The following is a 22,563-nucleotide window of genomic DNA, read 5'->3' on the forward strand; positions in this document are numbered from 1 at the left end:
CCCCACGTATCATTAGAGTAATCGTGAATCCAATTACAGTCTGCCGGCGCGTACAATCACGATGTTTACGTCCAACGAACATGTTTTGAATATTTATAAAGCAACCTTTGTCTACATTGACACTTGTATACGTCAGCCAAACGATGGCGATCTTCAGCTACTTTTGTTTGAGCTGTAAACAAATTGTGAACGTGTGTTTACACTTCAGATGCTTCGCCTCGTGCTAATTACGTAATTGCCGTACATTGTGATAAAATTTGATAATAATACGCTTACGTTTCTTGAGAATTCATATACATACTTGTTTATATAGTCGCTGATGCGTCACTGTACGGCTCAGTACAATAAATAATATTCTTATCGTGGGTTTCTGAGATCAAAATCTCCGTTTAAAATATTATTGCTAAGTGTTCTTTTAAAGATAATGACGGGGATAACGATATGTTTTATATAGAGATTCAGCATTCAGAAACCAACGGTTAGTGGAGCATGTATGTAATTAATAATATAATTTTTCTAATTGGAATATTTTTTATTATTTAGCGATCGACTTGGTGTCCGCGGCTACTGTCTTAGTGGAAAAAGTAGCTAATGAAAAGTGGTCTTAAGATACTTTATTCCGTTGCAATGAAACTGTTAGGCCGAGAAAGCCGCTAACATCAGTACAATCTTAACATAGGTACGATTTACATACAAAATTAGTATTTTCACGTGGAACCGAGATTGTTAGTAAATTATCCTAGCCAGTGGAGCGACGATTTCCTATTTATGGCGCTTTGGCATTGCGCCTTTATTTGTATCAAGGTAGTAAGTGTAAAGAAATAACTTTGTAATATTTCCGACACTATTCAATTCTGGACTCTATTAGAACGAGTACCAATTTGTTGCTTATATTTGTAACAAAATTTGTCTCTGAAGATTTCTGATAATGTAAGGCTTTGAATTTTGGATAATGGTACTTTGTAGGTACAGCTCATGGTATCAATATGTTTTAATTGATAGCAAGGAATGTTTGTGTCGTACGGTGTCGCAAGTGAAGATGTCGTGGCGCAAGTGTCGAGAGGATGGAGTTAAAGGGCGCGCAGTTTGACGACATCTTTCCATAGCTTTCTTCATCTTCTTAACTAAAGTGCAAAGTTTACGTAACATGTTTGTTATGACATTTATATGTATAATTTTTTACATGCCAATGTTTAATTTTAAGATTCAGTTATATTTCTCTTTTTGTTTGGGGAACGGACCAAATTCGACAATGTGCTACTAATAGATGGAGTGATTGTTAAACCTTCTAAATAAAAGCTATATTAAATATGGTTTACGTTTAGGAGTGGACCTGTAAGAAGTGATTGATGAATAGTGTCTCAGGCCAAACAACTTATGGTTATGTTTTATTATAGTCGCGAATTAGTACTTACATATTTGTATATTAGAAAATAGTAGCATAAAACTTACGTATTGAGCTGTAGTGGCTTGGCAACGAACGGTTTTTGTTTTGAATTGTTGTAAATGATTGGAAAATATACTTGGAGTGAAATGATAGTCGTATATTAAAGGTAGAAAGTGAATCGATGTTTGAACCGGCTATCACATAAGTCGTCGCATAACAATAGCACGCCGGCGATTTCCTGGCGTTACGCGCAACACATCTCGTGTTAATATGCACGTGTGTTTGTAGAGCATCGCCACGCCGGTGCAGCGGCCGTTTTCTATTTTTCAATCGAGCCGTTCCGCCTTTCGATACTTTCCTATACTAATATGTACTCCAAACCAGCACCACCAGCCCCTTCCTGATTTACTTATTCGTGCACTGTTCGTACGTAATGAACGGCCGAGGAATGTAAGGCCGGGGATCCAGTTAGAGTGGTCGTGGCAAGCGGAAGGCGGCGAACCCGTACAATGGCCGACGCCGATCACCGCTACGTTCCCAGCTCATTACGTATTTACTATAAAACTTCTGCTTCTCGCGCTGTTGTGTGAACGGACCGTTTTATTTTCTTATATATTTTTATTTTTTCATTTGTACTTAATGGAATCTCGCTTCGAGGAAGTTAGCAACGGTCATTTATCGCAAGGGGACTCAGTAATGCGGCTAATGATTACTTCGCTACTGAAATTACTCTGACTTGTTGCGTTATGTTAAGGCTCGTGTTTTGCAAACATACGTTTAATGAAAGCTCATTAATCAAATACACAGAGCCTAATTATTTTTACTAATAATGTTGGCAGAAATAACTTCACTAAATAAGATAGATAATAAACTACTACTAGACCACGTCATTTATATCGTTAGATAAACTTTTTATAAAAAGGTTCCATCGTCATTCACACGCTAAAGATAAAGCTTATTATATAATAGACTATCATATAGAGAATTAAGTTAGCGTATTCAAATTGAAAAGAAAAACATCAACTTATCTATTGATCTCTTTCTATCTAAAGATCTTAAACTAGTTTTGGATTTGTTGTTTTTATAAATCTATGTTTTCATTAAAGGATTTAAAAAAATAAACAATATGCTAATTAAACACTTTAAGTCAATACGAATTTAACAAATTAGCCTCGTAATTAATATGTCATAATAAACCAATAACTAATGTTCAACCTTTCATCTAACACTCAACTAATCAATTCACACCAGTACGCACGTCATTATTGTAGACTATGGATACTGGGTTTAGGTATGGGTACGGGTAAGTGAATCCAATAGTATTTGAGACCGGCCAGTCATAAAATTAGCTTGATACTATGACTGACATTTGTGCCTGATTCGAATATTGGTCAATCGCTTTTAATACATTAGTGTGTGTACCTTAAATTGTTTCGAAGCAATTTTAGTGATTACTTTTGATTTATTATTAATATTAGAAACTTAAATTTTGTTTTTAATCTTTTAGTATGTTGATTCATAATAATATTTGTTCCAAATTATTTGTTATTGTACAATAATCAAAGATGTATTGCGTAATTAATAAAAATGAAACCAGTTCGATAAAATAATATAGAGTACATCTTTGTTTTTAAAGTAATGTACCATTTCACTGGCTATCTACCGTTAATTGGAGTTAAAATATTTGTACACGTTTGTTCTCTGGACAGTGAAACCTACAAGAATGAATAATGGTATTCGTTCGATAGAGTTGTTAATAGGAAATGAATATATCGGTGTATTGAACTCTGATCTAGAGATACGACATTTAGAAATCTATGTGTGGGCCCGCATTCACCTAATTTGGTTCGAATATATTTGAAAAATCAGTTTATTTTAAATATACTAACTACATTTTTCAAACCCACTTTTTCGCCTACAAACCACGCGTGATGTCAATATCATTAACGTAGTAAAAAAATTATGTTGCTATTATTTATTTAAATATCTATTTGGTACAAAAACTACTTGGTCATTTTGAGTTCGGTTTTTCCGAACATAAATTTCTTACAATGTATATCAAAGTCATTAAGCATTAGTAGGAAATGTTTTTGTTAGTTACCGACTAAAAAACTGAAACCGGTGTCAACCTACATACTAAATTTATGGTCGAAATCCTATTTCATTGTTGAGGAACAGTTGGTTTGACCTTGTGCTGTATGCTCCAGTATAGAGTTACAACTAGAATTGGTTTTTAAATACGAAGTAAAAAGAGAAACAAAGGCAACATATGAAAACAAAGGAGTCTTTTCATAAGTCGAAATTACACCTAAGTAATTCTTTTAATTACAGGTAAATAAAAATACTGACCATCATTATATAAAATGATTCATTTTATCTATTTCAAATCAACCTAATTTATAATTTAAAGGTATCTGCAGAACGACTGAACGGATTTCGATGAAATAAATATATATATATAAAAATAGAACATAGTCTGGAAGACCACATAGGCTAAAAATTATGTTTTTTTATTCCACGCGGACGCGTCGCATGCGACAGCCAGTCTTGCTATAAAACTATCTTACTTTTTTAATGCAGAGTTTTTATTTTATGTTTTTCTATACGTATTTTGGCATTAAACATACGTTAAGTGTACAAGTATCTACTACCGTGGCGTAGCGTGGGTAGAAGTAACAAAACTTAATGAACTACATTGTCTTATTGCTTTAAATGGCGGTGCGGGTTTTTTTCTGAGTCCGTCCACTGGACACATGTAAATAGCGTCGTGGGCGGACGGTTTCCGATGCTATGTAAGCGCCGCGCCGCTTACTTTTTTATTTACTTTTAAATGTACACCAGTTTAGACTAGATCTGTATAAACAATGAATATATGTCTTCTGTATACAAGTAGAGATTACAAGTCAAATGGAAGAATTTTCTACACGTTATATCATATTCCCTCTATTGTATTGATCTCTTGTGTCGGAGGCCAAGACCCACTTTGGGTCGATGCGCCAGCGGAGTAGTAGTAGTAGTTATATCGTATTCTTTAGGTACTAATTTTCTATACTAGATCTAAGAAACTTATTTACTCCGCTGGCGCAGCGCCCTAAAGTGAGTCTTGGCCCCCGACACAATAGATCGCCAGAGTCGCCAGTCCTGCACCTTCTCCTGCCAGGCCATCGCTTGTAGCTTCCGCAGCTCCAGTTCTACGGTGTCTCGCCAGCGGTATCTGGTCGGCCTATGGGTCGGCGGCCAATCGGGGTCCCGAGCTCCGCTGCTTTGGCTTTTCGATCTTCCCCCAACCTTATAAGGTGCCCAGCCATCGGAGTCTGTGAGCTTTTGCTTTTCTGATGATATTCGGCTCACCCACTCGGCGTCTCAGAAAAAATATTTTATTTTTAAACATACTTTTACTAGTTTTATGATACTGGGATATGTCTCTTTAATTTGTGACATAATAACTAATAGAGTTTTTAAACATAAAACAATTGTATTTGAATAATGACACGCTTTTACCAGTTCTTGTATCCGTAACAGATTTTTATCATTATTAATTGTGACATAGATATTTGTTCCTGTTCAATATTTTATTTATTGTCAATGATGTCATCGGGTGATGTCAAGTCATTTAATTTTCCAGTTTCATGCTTAATTTAAACCACATCCAGACAAGATTTGTTTTTGTTTTATGGTTGTTGGATTTATTGTTGTTATTTACCAAATGAAACCGTTTAACACAGAAGTTTTCTTAGCGAATTTGTCTTGTAAACATTTAGCGTTTTACACCTTTACTGAGCAAATTTTTATAGCATTTCAACGTATTTATTACCATTTTCGTAAATTTAATTACTAAACACATACTCAGCGCATGATTTTTAGGAACTTAAGCACTAATCTTCTGACATTTTACGAAGGTATCCATTGTTAAAACAAGTAATAATTAGTTTTTAACAGCCTATAGTAAATGCCATGTTCGGTTTATTTTAGGGTATACTGACAAATCTGCAACTGTGTTAACCTCAAAAAACGTAATAAGGAAGGCTTTACTCTACATTTTAAAGCTATCAAGGAAAGTTATTAGTTAATTCGACGTATTAAGATTGTTATTTCTTTAAAAGTTACTTTATCTAGCTACTTCGATACTTAAAAGTCTAAGCGCAAATATTAGCCGGAGTTTTATGCAGACGTTTATGTGTGTTTACATTGACGTCTAACATGTTATGCTCAGTTCGGATACGAATAAACATAACAAAGAGATCTTAATGTACAGTGGTACGAGTGCGACACAATTCAACCGAACAAGGGCATGGGCCTTGGCGCCCACGCTACATCGTTATTGGTAGTTTTAATATGGGTAATTGCGGACTTATTGAGAACAGTGCCGGACCGCCAATCCTCCCACGGCTGTTTAATAGTCGTCCGTCTAATTGTATTACGGTTTTTATTTACACAGACTATTTTGTAAACTGGCAGCTTTAAGATTAGTATGTCTCATCTTCTATCTATACAACTTAAATTGGAATGTCTGAATATATAATACATAAAAAAAAACAAATTTGGTTCACATGGTGCATTTATGATAGGTAATTATAACGAAGATCTAATTTTTTAAATTGTTGTCTATCTGTATATCAGTATGTGTGTCCGCAAGTCCTCGTTCGTTCCAGGTACTGTAATTTAGGCTTTCTCTTTTATTCTGCGCTCTCGAAGTCGCGGGCAACCGCTAGTATAATATAAATAATAATAATTAATAAACAATAATTCTAAGTTCTATTGGTTGAATTTAACGTCGTTATGGAATGTAATTCATCAAACAGCATAACTCAAGACAGCGTCTATCCTTAATGTCTAGATCCTAGGAGGATATGGTACGGAAACAAGAAATAGAGCCTGAAATGTCAATTTTATCCCCCAGTTAGTTATTTATTCAGTACTCAGTCTTTATTCTTTGTATTGATTTATATATAGGATAATCTGCTTTTCCAAATGCAGACTTTAGATAGTGATCGCTATCTATTCTTTCTAGTTACTAGATATTTTATTAGACGCTTTTTTGATGTTCCGGCTAATGAGCAAGTCATTCCACTCTACAAATCTGGACCCGGACACCACGTGGGACTTGCGAAATTCATTACTAGTAACATAGAAAAAGAATACACACACCCGAGGTTGTACAGTATCCGGGTTGGTATTTAACAACAAAAAAGTCAACAAGAACTATTCCATTTTATTATATTGAAATGGCACTAAATTTAAGCGAAACATAACAGACTAGTGTTAGATTGTGAATGTTATTCAAATAGTCTACTTGGACTGCATATGGCACAAAAAGAGGGGGGTCCCCGCAATGGTAATATGTCCTAGACATAATAATGTAGCGCCATTTAAGATTTTAAAATATTGCGCAGCTCTATGTTTCTTATCAGTCCTATTTAGTCATACGACGTTATATTTTTTAATCTACTGCTTTAACTATGTTACTCAATCATTTAAATCGGAAAATGACAGTTTTTCGTAGCATTTTTCTTTGAAAATGCCTCAGATGTGTATAGAAACGCTTTGAGACGAAAGATGCTACTTTTTTTATAAATCTGGGTTTATAAGTTGAGCTATTGGCCTTACTTCCTATAAATGAAACATTAAAAAAATAGCAGTTATCAAGCCTGATAGTAAATGTTATAGTATAAATAGAAAATATGACAATAATTTTCCATAGAAAAATGTTTGTTTTTATAATTTTAATTGTTTCAAAGGACATAAATTGTTACACGCGCCTTTTGTCCGACGTAACTGAAGACTTAGCAAATGCTTTACGTAACATCACGGTCATGGCTGTCGCTTGTGTTAGTTTTAACTTAATGGAGCCGCAGGAAAACACATCCAAATATGATGGAGCTGTATTTTATATTTACATATAATTGCTACATTCAGGTAAGTTAACCAGACACTTAGTGGAGATTTTTTAAACTGAAATTACACTAAGGTAAGACCACATAAGGATTGTGAGTCTGGCATTAGAATTTATTGCGTCGCAATTACCTGTAAATAATGATGTCATAGCAACGCAGATTTGTCTTGCAAAGGTCATTCAGCGCATCAAATCAAACAGCCAAGCTTACTACTTATGAGAATATCATTGGAGTAAAATACACCATTTTTAATTCGTATGAAGATAAGTGATGTTTTTGTTCAGCTTTAAAATTAATCTTAAGTATGATGAATGACTGCTTAGTCAACACGTATTAACATTTACTCCCACTGTTTTGGTGATATACCAAAGAAGACGTATTCCATGTCTGTTACAACTTTTTGTTGCATACCAACTTTGCAATTACTAAATAGCTTGACCACACAGACTCCAGGTGGATGAACAGTGACTGTTTTATTTTGCTATACTATAAAATCTTTCGTATATAAGAATAGGTATAATCCATCACTTTGGTACTATTTGTTAAACTCGTCTACCACCTCTCGGTATGCACTCAGATAGTTTTGTTATGATCCGTGTCGACACGTCTCTTTAAATGTGACGTAACGCGCACGATATGATATGATTTTCAGTCTAATGTAATCCTTATAAGTTTATATCTATTTGAATTGTAATTTGAGGTGTAATTATGTTCTCTGTTAGTGAATGAACGATGAAAATTAAGTTGTACAAGATCCATTCATTCACTATAATCTAAAAGTCCAAGTTTTATTTTGTACAAAATTTAAACAGATCTACAACATTCACCAGATCACAACTTTATCTTTAGGAGGTAAACATATACAGCAAATCTATTGATTTCAACGTAATCTTGTCCTTAAATTTTAATTGTCGTGAGAGAGTCGTGTCGTTCGCGTGTAAAGGGGACTTTGAGGCGGGCGTGTGACGTGTGCGTCGTTTTGTGTCCATTACCTGCGCGCGGCGACCCGCGGGACGGCCGCTGACGCTTCGCCGCTGTCGCATACTTTCACACTGGAGTTTTAAAACGCTCTAAAGTAAATTGATATTTCATTTTACATGGCAGTCATTTTAAGTAATTGTTAGTTTTTTTTACATAACTTTCTATAGATGTAGAAGATTTTTTTTTAAATATAGGATAATACACGCTAAAACTTGTATTTGAGTGATTCTGTTAATTTTGAATGATGTGAAAATATGACGTTTTTACAGCGAGCAAAAGCGCCAGTGTAAAAATCCGAATTTGTCTTATTGGGCAATGAGAATGATATGCAGCAACAAAAGGGTTTCTGAGAAGCACCCGTCCGACTTGTTCGTCCCATTGACTCACTCGATACGTGTTGTTTAATAATAACCGCTTCCTTTTACAGGCATTTCGCCTCGCTAAGTATTGTTGTGCTCGAAATTGTTTTGTGTAATTGCAACAAAAATTACGTCTTAAAATTATCTTAATTTTTATCGCTGTTAAAAGATTAAATTAATGTTAAAGGCTACATTTGTATATGGAGTAAACGTTGATTTTTAAATAAGTGTTCGTAATTACTTAATTTCTTTTTTTAATGATATTTCTCCGGGGAAAAGAGAACGCTGTTGTTGGATATTATGGACGTTTTAGTTTTAAATGGAAAACTTACTTTAGTGACCACACTTTTATAATTATTATAAATATTAGTATGATTCTCAGACCTCTCTAGAGGTAGAACTCCTGCATAGATATCTTAGCGACCAGTTAACAAAATACGTTCACATTTATAAACGCCGCGCCAAATGAAAGTCTATGTTTGTGTTTCCTTGTGTTGTTGTTTTCATAAACTATGAGATACTGTCATTAGGAACGTTTACTAATTTCTCGTAATGTAATGACATGTGGCAGTGCAAGTCGTTTTCATATCTGGCAGCTTGGCTTGGCGCGGCGCAGGGCGGATTATGCAACCCACTTTCACCATGCGTTAGACGAGAGAGACTCCCTGAGATTTCCTATTACCATCGGAGTTAGGAAATAAGAGTTGTACGTAACATATTGCATGAAACCGTTTAATAGTCGTGCAAATTGTTGTTGCATTTTCGTTGCATGTATGTACTGGAGAATTAAAATTATACCAAGCATATAGGAAATTGTTAATTCATTGACATTTAATTTTGTTTAAATTTAATTTCAGCATTGTTATATTATTGAATACGCATTTTTGTTATCTTATACTTTTAGCTTAATCGAAGTAACTGGCAATTTACGATTAACTGTTGGTTTTCGAGACCAAAATCTATGTATAGAACATATCGTCACCCCTGTCTTGATTATCTTTAACAAAACAGAGATAACAATGTGTTTTAAACGGATATTTTGGTCTTAAAAACACTTATTTTGCTATTTATTTACGGTTTAATGCAATATTGTGTCGTCTCTTAAATATGAACATTTTTACATTACAAGTTAAATGTATTTTTGATAATGTGTCACCAAAGATACAAAGATTATTTGCGATAAAGCATTTGGTGGCGACCTCTAGCGGGCAAGGTTTTTCCGCGCAGCAATGGTCAGGAAGGAGGAAAATTATACAATAGTCGAGGTTCAGCCTTGCGACATCGCAGAGATGCGCACTTATTTTATTGTTTAACTTAATCTGTAGTAATACCAACCTTTAACCGTCACTAAAGGGTTATGCGATGAACTTGAAGAATTATTTAAAAAAAAGACCTGTATCTTCTTGTGTCAAGATATACACAAGGTTTATTAATCTTGGAAAAAATATACACACTAGTTAACAATCTTTAATACGTTTAAACTTTAATTAACCTTTGGTTTCTGAGACCAAATATCTGATTAAAATATGCCATATATTTTATCCCTGTTATTATCTTAGACAAAACAGATATAAAAATATGTTTAATACAGGGATTTTGGTCTCAGAAAACCACGGTAATAATTAATTTGACAAGTGTGAACGTATTTACAGTTGGTGAGTAATGATCGAAATCTCAGATACGAGTTGAGATGCGAAGAGCGGAACGCGGGCTAGCACGTCCCGCTCATACTATGCAAGTTTTCCACGGGGCCGAAAGAATAAAACAGTGCAGTAGGACAGTGCACTACTGATATTTTTGTCTACTAGCGTTCGTTCAAACAATCGAAGTACTGCCCTGATCAACTGTGGTACCGCACTGTCTTCGTGTGAAAATAGCTTTATGCACGTTTTTCATTATTGACTAGCGCGCCTATCAACAATTACTTTTTTCAATAAGATCGAACTAAGAAGATCGCATCTTGCCTAAGAACTGAATTGTGTTATTTCTCGCGCCATATTAATATAGTATGTATTTGATTATGAAATTTAACTGCTACTGTATTTAAAATATTATAATAAATAGAAGGATATTAAAGAAACTTTGGAAAACTTTAACGTTCAAAATTTTACTTATCTTCAAAATTTGAAATTCTGACGAACCTTTTACATATTTAAGTCAAAAGAAATCTAGCACAACCGTTTTCCAATAATTACTTTCGAGGGCTATCTCTAATTTGTTGTATGTTGGACATAAATAATGCAACACTGGTATGCAAGCAAAGCTTCGGTGTAATTACACGTAGTCTATAGCAATAAGAATACGGTGCAATATCGGTTGACTTTCTAGCGGCCGCGTATCGCCGACGATCGGATTCTCACGGGCGTTGACGATATTCGCGGCCATTAGCCCCGGAGTTGTGTTAAGAACTATGCTCACTGGAATGGATACGACATCTCCATTTATTTGTAAAGTTTCATTTCTAAGCTTTGCTTTGACTTACAATAATAGTTTATTTTGAACTCTGAGTACATCTGTAAGGGTTTCACGCCCAATAAGTTTGTATTTATACAGGAAAAATGTATTAATTTTACTTTTCAAAAGTTGTGTTGTTATTTTGATTTTGCTTTTGAATTGATTATGACTAAGTTCTTGATAAAACTCGTATCAAATCAGTTTCGCAATATTTATCTCACGATTAAGATATAAAACGAAATGACAGTGGGTGACAATTAAATAAATTAAAATACCACATCCATATTTAAACAGGCTCTACACTTACTTTCAAAGATCCGAGCCTGCAGCTCGCAGCGCTCTTCTAGGTGAGTTTATTTATTTAAATATGCGTGAACTTCGCTCGCCACTGCTCCTTTGTCTCGGCCTTTGTGTTGCTAATATAGCCAGTTCTCTTCCTGGTCGTCTTAACGCATTATCTTATTGCCGTTTCGTACATACTAATGAAGGTTAATTTTTTTCTTCTGCAAACAGATCAATTACAACAATATAATTGTTTTCTGCCTAAATAAGGGACGGCTCGATGATCACGTTGCATAACTGCTATGTTCTCTTTTTTTATGCTGCTTACCGTGGGTTTTTAGGAAGAAAATCTGTGTATGAAACAACGTCATTCCTGTCGTTATCTTTGACAAAACAGAGATAATATGTTTTAAAAGGGATATTTTAGTCTTAGAAAGTACGTTATTTTACTAAGTAGTTCTTGATCTCAGCGTACTCATCAATACAGCTTACATAAAACTAAATGTTAAATCTTATGTAACTTATTAACAAAAAATCTATTGTGTATTCATAAACATCGCAAATGCTAGAACTGCGCAAGTCTGTTTTATGTAACGACTAGCCTTGTAGAAGCCGCAGGCAACACGTCACGTGAGTTTTATAGCTTCGACCATAAATTTGTCGTCATTTATGTTGTCGATTTGTTCAACACTATCATTGCGGACGTGTACATCGAACACAATGTCCACAAAACGGATACGCAAGCCTGCACACTTGAATCATAAAATACAAGGCATACCTAAAAATAAAATAAAGTAATTCCGAGATGCAATATCAAGGAGGTAAAGTTTACTTTCGTGTTTACGGTCTTTAAAGATATTAAGGTCGAGAATGATTTGCATGGGATGAAGAATTTTGATATATTACACTTCCAATTCGGCAAAATTGAAGTGACGATTATGCGCTTTCTTAACATCAGGGCTTTTCTTGGGAACTGTCACGTAAATTAATGAAGAGCTTCGAAAAAGGAAGCAAAAGACATGGCGACGGACAAGTCACCTCTGAGCCTCGACCGTAAACTCGACCGCGACAATCCTCGCGCCTCATAAAATACTTTGTAGTTAATGTTTGAGGAGGAAAAAATTTTGAATGAAAGGCGAAGATTAATTTTATTACTTTATTTATTAAAAATATTTGGTATTTCACAGATGATTCAGCGTTTCCTTAAATTGTTCTAAGTATATTTAGTACTAGTCAATCAGTCTGTTTTCAGTTAATTGTATACGATTAGAATAAATATTACGCATCATTTTTTCCCTGTTTGAGTACAATCAGAAGAATCTGTAGAGAGCAACTAAACAAACAATTTACTGAGCTGTGTCGTTCGAATAGTTTTTTCTTGATTTTCGGCCACTACGTGATTCAGGGCGCGGTTAATCTTGCCGTGCACCCACTGAGATGCTACGCTGTTAAGACCTATTCACATCGCAAGTGCGAGCGAGAAGCAGGCTCGGTGCTGCAAGACTAAACTCGAAAGAGTTCGTTTGGAATCGCGCAAACGCATTCACAATACGACGAGTTCGCGCCTCAATTTCCATTGTGAACGGGCCTTTATATTTCAACACTGCGGCACGTCTGTTGCGTATGACAAGATGAGAAAGCCGTTTGTGCTTTTATGACAACTCGGTGAAATTTTCACAAGTGATTATAATAAGACCTTTCGTCTTGTCGCAGTCTACGCCCCATTCTCATTACTTTAAGTGAAAATATGACACAAATCTCTAACGCTAATGATAGAGTAATAAAATTGTTGACAAAGTTTACGAAGACTATCTTTTGTCTCGATAACAATACTTAACATACTAATTTTCACGATAGACTATTTTAATATATAGAATAGACGTTTTAATCTCTAACTTTTTCAGCCGATGGTTTAATAACTGGAGGAATAGCTCTTCAAATCACGCAGCAAGTCTATTGGTACCTACTTGAAAATTAAATGAATAGAAATAAGAGAGGATAAAAAAACTTAATACATCCCGTTACCCATTAGCAGAATAGAGTTGAAAGCAAGAAAGTAGTTTATCCTAAGCGAATGCGAACAATGAATCTTCGCGTTTTCCTATGTGTGCTCCACCGTTTTAAGCATAAAATTGGCTGCGACGCACGTAACCTGTTCCTGTGTGGGTGAATATTATTGGCAGCACTCCGGCACGACAAACAGATTTAAAGGCGACTATTCATTAGACGACTGCGATGTCGAAGACCTTTTATAGAATTTGTCTAACCCACGCTGCGGGAACGAAGTATCTGAAACGAAATCGATTTGGTCGCTTTGTGTATGGGGAGCTTTAGTCGTTCTGGATGCAGGAAGGCTCCACAAATAAAATATGTGACTGGAAGGCGACGGCGAGGTGCCGGTGAGATGAGGCTGCGCAGGCTCGTTGGAAAGAAACAGAAGCATCGTTTGAACCTGTGTTAGAAAGGGACAGGACAAGCTTGGCTATCTGGAGAAACGCGAGCACCTCATTTAATCGGTACGCGCTTCGTTATGTAGGATAAGAAAAAAATAGCAATGCTTCGAATAAATATTATTTTGAATTATTTTGCATAAATAATTAGGTAGTGTAAGGAACAATGATTTTTGTTAAACACAAAGATTTTACAACTTTAACAGGTCATTGTTAACAGACAAACAAATATGTAATAGTCTCTTTACTAGCGTAACTAATATTGAGATTAATCGTATCAATATTTAGATATTATTTTTGAATATCTTATTCTAATATTTAGTAACAATAATCAGGCTTCAAGATAATTCAGTTAAATTAGTTACATCTAAACCGTCATTCAAATTACATATTTCTTAAATTAAGAAACGCAGTTATGAGATGCACATTTTTTTTATAATTTGTAAATGTTGTAGCATCTGATTTATTGAGATATACTATATTTTTAAGCGCTTACAAACAAAAGTAACTTATTACCAGATGCCGAAGGCTCGGCGCAGGTTACATATTGTCATAAAGTTACTCGTCGTCGTTGCGAGTACAGGCCGAAGAGAGCGCGACAAATAAACACCGTTAACTGAGACCACTCTCTTGTTACCTCTATAACATTTGTATACATTTCCGTATTTAATTATTACATTCAAGATAAATAATGAATATACAATTTAATAATTTTTATTTTTAATTATTAAATAATTGTCGTTTTTATCTAAGAAGAATGTAGGCTTTGAAATACATTGTACTTGAAAACTATATTAATCAAATAACCCAAAAAAAACTAAAGGATATTTATAAATATCAGATTAAGTAACGAAATATCTTTATCTATAAAATTGTCTTTTCTCCGTCCTCTATTTCTAGCTATTACCATTTCGCGCCATTTTGTATGTCATCGCGTAATGCATTCTCGAGCACAGATACAAAAAAGTAACTGACTTTAAACTTTAATATACGAAATAATGCAAACACATTTCTTTGTGATCATAACGCACCATAACCGCGTACCGTTCTTTCATTTTACAATGATAGCCAACTTGCGACTAGCGGTATCTCTACGGGTCAATTAACCTAAAAATTCACGTTACAATGAACATTTAAAGATTTTAGCTGTAAAAAATACAGTCCACGGATACAAATTTCGCGAATGAATAACGTATTAACCGATGTTCTCAAATATCAGTTTTATTTTTTTGATTATTTTAGTAATATAAAAAAAAGATAACCTTAATATTAAATGTTATAGTCCGTTTATAAAACACGTCTCCCTTAAAATATTTAACAAATATTAAAATTTACTTAAATAATGGTATTAGGTAAAGATAAAAAAATGGTGGGCAATATCTTTGTAAGTTTCAGTCCTGTCCAAATTGCTTAACATCAGGGAAACTTCTTTTTTGGCTTTTCCATCAAATAATAAAAAAAAACAATGGAACACACTAGTATTAAAATCTTTTTTTTAATCATAAATTATTTTAAGTAAATTTTGGAATACGTAAAACATAAATAAATCATACCTGAAACCAAAGCATGCCTTAATTAAATAGCGAATAATAAACAACTGTATTTTGATATGTATTCTCCTTGCAAATTATCCCACAAAGCTTGGCGCAGCGACTAGGACGCATCAGAATCCCTACGTATATGCTTATAGCGGGCGTTTGCCCTGGCTTGCATTCCGGTCCCGGCGAGCAGCGAGCGGCGAGCGGCGGCGGCGAGAGGCGGCTCAAGCTTCCATTAGACACATTTACTGCCTGTTGCCGTCTTTATTTTATTCTGTAACCCCCGCCTTTTATTACACCAGCACACACGCTCCTAGGCAAACTATTAAGTAAACATTGGAATTAGCTTCTTCACTAATATAATCTTACCCAGTGCAATGTTAAATAGTTCTTCGACGTCTACCTCAATAGTTTCAATATTTTGAGAAGATTCCAAGTGTTTCTTCCACAAGCTTCCTTCCACACTTGCTCTCTCTAAGGGTTATCAGGAAAGTTTAGGGTGATCCTATACTGTAATAGAATACAGGATTAGTGTAAAGTGTTAGTAATGATTTTTGGAGGATTCGCTTAATAAAGGGTTTGCGTGAACAAAGAGGTCGGATCAATGAAACGGATGCATGCTAATGTGGGATAAATACCAACACATCGCACGGTGGCCTGCACGCACACACGAGCGTTACACTCACACATGCGAGTGTAATATATTAAGGCATTTCTGCAGGGTTGGCGAAACACTTTGTTTTGTTGTAATTTTTTTTATTAATGTTGTTCAGTTTGTATAATGTAATTCATACTTTAACGACGATGATGATGTGACCATTAAAAAAGATAGGTTGACTGATACTTTCAATATATCGCGATATGTAACTAAAAAGAATGAGTGATGTGAAAAACAATTGGAGGGAATTTGTGAATGATATGAGTCGGCCGTTTATTTACCTATTCGGTTGTCAAAAATATTATGTAATGTCACGTAAGTTCAAGCATTGATAGATAGATTTATTTGGCGATAGAAAAACTAGTCCAATTCTTAGTTGAAAGAATATTATCCGAATTTTGAATTACACATTTTCTTCTGCTACAACCCTGAATGCCGCAATGTGAAGTTTGATTTGACAATATGAGTAGCTAACTTGCTTCTATCTTTAATACACAAAGATCAATTGTGATTATTTGATTAAAATTTAAGAAAGTTGGAAAATACATTAAAATGTATTTACTATTTGCCTCAATATTATTTGTACGAAAAATTTAAATTCAACAATTATCAAATGGAGACATGTTTTATAAAATGTGTCATATGGTTAGCGCGTGTACATATTAGTACAGGAAAACACAGGAAGCCTTAACTTTACGACATTTATGTGACGACTTAATTCATTGCTGCTTTCGTATGGCACGAAACTTATCATAGCTTTACAAAAGAATCATTGTACTTTGATATCGCAGTAAACTTGCAAACAGTGTTAAACGAAAGATGTTATAGTAGGGATTACAAACTCCGCCAGCCTTGCGGAATGTTTTTTTTCTTTATTTTAGAGGACACATTGCCATTTAACATCAGAGGTCCTCTCGTCATTCACTTTTTTTTAATTTACCTGTATGAGGACAGAAGTCGTTTCGGACATAGCGACAGCCTAAAGATTATGCATCTCCAACCTTGGCGCGCGTTAATAGGTCGCCTTTTTAAATATGACAGCGGCAAAAACAAATGCACTCGTTCGAAGGTTTCCAAGATTTAACTGGCTTTATCGTATGTTTAAATATTTCTGTGCGTGTGCTTGACGTAATTTACTAAATATAAAACCAAACCGGTTGGTACATTTTACAGTGATATTTTCATGTGTCGTTTTTTTGATTTTAAATAATTTGAAATGCGTCGCACACAGTTTTTTATACAGTCGTAAGTGAAATAAAAATTTGCTGTTGCTGCCCGCATATTGATAATATTATGTAGGTATGAGGCTACATACTGTCATTCGTTACACAGAGGTAAATCTATCAAAAGTAGATGAAGCTCTTTATTCATTATTTAAGGTGTCAGCTCTATTTTGGCTCAGGAATTAATTATTTTTTTTAGTTTTCAAATGAAAGGATGTAACAGTTCGAAAATGATACAATAACTGAACGTATAAATAAAAATATATTTTTTCTTTAGACGAATATATTTTGAGATCAATGCTTTAAAAATTTTTATTTAATAATCGCTAGCAATTATAGACAAAAAGAGTTAATTAATCAAAAATTTAAATTTAAACCGTACGGATCGATATACCGAACTCAATCGAATTGATATCGATTTCTAGATCGTATCAAAATGAAGACGGAACAGTGCGATTTAATTTGCAAACGAGCATTATATTCGAATAAGAATCAAAAACAATAAAGTGTTCGGCGCCAGTTCTAATTCGCTATGCTCGAAGCGCTCGCCCGCGCCCGCGCCGCGTTTGCGTCCACAGATCCTGAGTCGATTCCGTATTCGGCCGGAGTCCGGGGTCAGAGCGTTCCCTAGCGCCCGGAGGCAAACCCGTTCCGACATTTCAATATCACACCGATATAACCGATACACGCTACCCGTTTATTTGGTACGTATTTATCCAATACATCGTCTGCTAACATAAGGGCGTTAGACTGGATATGTATTGCTTGGTGCACTGGTTATACGACTTTTGCTTTAAGTTTAATGTAAGTGAAAAGGAATCAACGTGTACCTATAAGATTTTTGTAACACGGATTATTTTTATACATCTATTTTATTAATAAATATTATACAATATATAAATATAATATTAATAAAATATTAATTTTCAGAAAGTGATAGAAAAGTCTTTAATTAATCTATTAATCACAGACTTTTCTATCACTTTCAGATGAATATGTTAAAGAATTAAGAAAGTTCACTTTATTATTAAGGCAACTTCTATGATGATAAATAATTAAAAATAAATACATTACTGTTCATGATTTGTCTGTGTTAATTAAGATCAGGTATATTATGTTAGCGTGAAGACATACTTTTCTTTCCAGTGCTCTAACATGTACTGTATAGATTAACTTCAACAAGATTCTCAGATATATTTAGGTAAATGTACATATGTATATTGGAACTGGATAGTCCGATTCCAGGATACAAGATTTATTACCATATTATTATTCTTAGAATAACTGGATCTTTAATAGTGCTGACATTACTATATTTCACATATAGCTAATACCGATCGCCACTTAAATCGATATTGACTCGATTCGACTTAAAATTAATGAAGCGTTGACGGCATGAGGAATGTTGCAGTTATTAAATAGCGTGTTTGATCAATTTCCAAACCCGTTCTTTAATTTACGTTAGTATAACAGTACTGTTGATATTTTTTGTGAACGTTTTACTTGCGAGACGCGGATGTGATCGACAAATGCTCGTCATATCGTCTCGCCGTGAATCGACAAATATAATTATTGACCTTGCTCGCTTTGAAATATCAAATCGATTCACTGAATAGTCATTGTAGTGAACGTTTATAGTTGTACTAAATATATTTTTATATACTTTTATTAACTAGCTGTTGCTTTAGACTTAAAAATGCCTGAGGTACTCCTGCTAGTATTAGCTACCTTCAAGGGAAAGCAATCTAGTCAAAGCAGACGGACTTAGGATTTGCGAACAGACAGACAAATTAAAAAAAAATATTCGTTACTTGTAACGCAAATCACTACACCATGTGTAGAATTTTTTTTTAATATTATTACGTACAAGCACTCTTTCACAAGTTTGTTGTTTTTTTGTTATTATGTGTGTTGTATAAAGTATATTAGAATGTTGAATTAACATATTAGAACTTGAAATAAAAAAAACTTTATATACTTGTTTTAATGATTATTAAATGGCTGCCATCCTGGTATTTTACAATCTAGTCTTTTCCTTTTAGAATTTCTTAAATGTGTAAGAAAATTTTGTGCAATTGTTAGCACCACTAGGCCAGGCCTACCATTTATCTTGTTTTCGTCCGACATTCCAAAAGGTTCTGTTCTAAGAACTAGGAAACAAGTGTCTAGGTACAATAGTTGGAAACGCTCATTGGCTACGATTCGATAATAGTGAATAAATACAACGATGAGTTATCGAGTCTGATCTCGGGTCGTCGGCCGCGGTACCGTTCCGCTTGCCCCTGAACGCGACTAAACTAACGCCAACGAGCTACGAAGCTCTCCGCATTTTAGGATTTGGAGATGACGGAATAAAAAGACGAAACTTTATTATTGGATATTAAAATAACGTAGAACTTTGTAAATGTTCCTAACAACATTTAAGAAAGTACTAAAATTGTGGAATTATTTGTTGGAAGTCGATTTAATTCAGAATAGAGTGACGCATGAATGTTTCTATTGTAGGCCTTAATGACTTTCTTAAATTAATTTTGATACACATAATTAATTTTACCATTTAGCTAAGAATTAAATCACTTGGTTGCATAACAGTGGTCTATCTTTATGAGTTCTCTTTCCTAATTATTTACTTCTAAATCGTGAAAACAGTACGATGTCATGATATTATCAAATTCAATTAACTAAGTACTTGTATAGCGCATCCATCGTATCATAATCATTTGAATTATCTAAGTTCAGGTGCGTTTTTAGACGAATTCCGACGTGACCATTCCGCTAATCAAATTTCGTAACTGCGGTTACAATGCCATTATATTTTTTTCAGTTGATCAATTATTTTATACCGTTAAGTGGACATAGATGAATATCATCGGAGGTTGTTTATCTCGCATGGAGTGGTAAATTGTTACAAGAAGAGCTTTGTACGCGGAAAGCTAGGTTGTATCAAAACGAGTTTTTTAAGCTTAGTAAGATTTTTAAGTTTTAAAAGGTTAATAAATTCTTTGTATACATTTATTTAAATGTAAATAAAAAGATCGATTTAAGAAAAACAATTGAATGTTTTCTGTAAAATGTAAATTCAACTCTTTTAGATGCGATTTTAATGGAATTTCACGCGCGTGTCCTCTATTTATCACGCACTACAAACTGATATAAATACAAAACTTGAAATGCAAATGCCGAAACATCCATCGATGTATCGATGTAAAGTGAGAAAAGAAATAATTTAATTGCATCTTCAAAACATAAACAAATGATTTCTTATGATTCTCTTTGTACCTGAATGATTGAATTTTGTTATTTTGTAATTTAAGTAGGCGTGATAATCAAGTTGTATTCTCTTGAAAAGGCTTATTTTTAGTAGATACAAAATATTTATAAAGAAGTAGGTTATTATTGGTTATTAGTACTTACTAAGACTGCTTTGTAAGCGCGTGTAAAAATAATTTTGATCAAAAATAGATACAACGTTTTTGTTTAAGCTATTAGAAGAATAAAGGTTAATTTACTATGTGAACTAAATATTAATGTAATCAAATCGAATAATAAAATAAACCAACATATATTTAAAGAAGGTTTTGTAAAATCAATGATCTACCAAAAACTCGTGCATAAACAATAAAAAATTAAATAAAGCGAATAACTCTAAACACATTAATGACCAATTATGTGGTAGATACCGCTGCGTCCCGACAATAGCTATAACAAAAGCCATAAACGTCACGATGTTTGGCGTCCCATGGCGTCCCATGGCACATCGCGCGGGGAAGATCTGTTAACGAGAACGAAACACGTCCTAGTACAAACCGCAAAGATTAAACAGTGCCTCCTCTCACAGACGCGTTATAATCATTTTTGTGATCGCATGTAACATAATTATAATAATGTTACATCGCAATTAAATTCTCCCTTCTAATAATTGCTTTTTTTTTCTTCTATATTATGCATTCCAAATATATTTACGTTGTTTCTTTCCATAAATAATTAAGAAAATCAGAGTAATTTAATACAATACATTAACACAGTAAGCTTACGGTTTAACATATTTCAAATGTTCCTTAAGTTGCGTTAATTTTTGACAGCAAAATGTTTATTGCCTACTTGTCACTCTGTGGTAGTTATCTATAGCGGGCGCGTCGAGTAGGGCGACGACAGGCGCGCGCGCAGGTCGCCGCGGCGAGGTCAACGACCGGCCCGTTACGCGGCTTACGTAACGTAGCTTACGGGCTCGTAGCGTTCGCATTAGCAATTCAACCCCGTAGCGGGATCAATCTGCCACACCGAAGAAGTGACCGTGAAACTGTATCGCCAGTGTCATCAATATACAGGTCCTAAAATTAGAGTAGGCAGAAATGTGCGTTATTTTGTTAACAGGTGAAATAAAATAATAATAATAATAATATATTGATTATTCAATGTCAAATAATTTTGTAATATTTTTTTATATGTAATTTTTTTCTTTTAAAGTGACTAATCCGATATTTAATTTTTATATAAAAATGCGTTAAATATTTTGAAGATATTCTTACATTCAAGTTTAAATTTACTCTTTGTACGTCTGTAATCGCTTTAGTGTTAATTTTATCAAGCAAAGCGCGATGGTAAATGTAACCTCATAAAAACTAATTTGTATTGTAATCTGAGAACGACGTGTTTATTAATACGATACGGAAACACAATTAAGATACGTTAGTCTACATGACATGGATTAAAAAAAAGTATATTAATGCGTTCTTTTATTCAATTTTAGAGTACAGCCTTTTGATGTAAAAACCATGGGTAAAAAATAGACGTGTATACTTTTATATTATTATGTAAATGGATAAATAAATGTATATAGTAATTACAGGTAAATCTAACTAGTATTATAAATACGAATGTTTAGATGGATGGATGGATGTTTGTTTAAAGGTATCTCTAAAACGGCTACATGGATCGCGCTGATATTTGACATAGATGTAGAATATAGAACAGTCTGGACGAAGACATAGGCTATTAATTAAGATTTTCAATTCCATGCCGACGGAGTCGCGGGCGGCAGCTAGTTACGTTTTAAACTCTAAACACTAAGTATAATTGAAAATAAGATAGTTTATTGTTGCGAATAATTTATTGCTTCAAATTTCTGATAAAAGCTGTCAATAAAATGTTATAAGTGCAGGGCATTAATCATATTATCCCTTTTATTAAGACACGAATACCAGCCAACTCCAACTATTAGGGGATCAATATCGGATACAATAGGATTGTAAAATGGGGGCTCATATTTTTATATTCACAAAAAACTAACTCTTCCACGGGCTCCCTCTGGAGTAACGCACGACCGCTCTGTGTTAT

This window comes from Papilio xuthus, unplaced genomic scaffold, assembly GCF_000836235.2.
Source record: "Papilio xuthus unplaced genomic scaffold, Pxut_1.1 DF827777.1, whole genome shotgun sequence".
Taxonomy (NCBI): domain Eukaryota; kingdom Metazoa; phylum Arthropoda; class Insecta; order Lepidoptera; family Papilionidae; genus Papilio; species Papilio xuthus.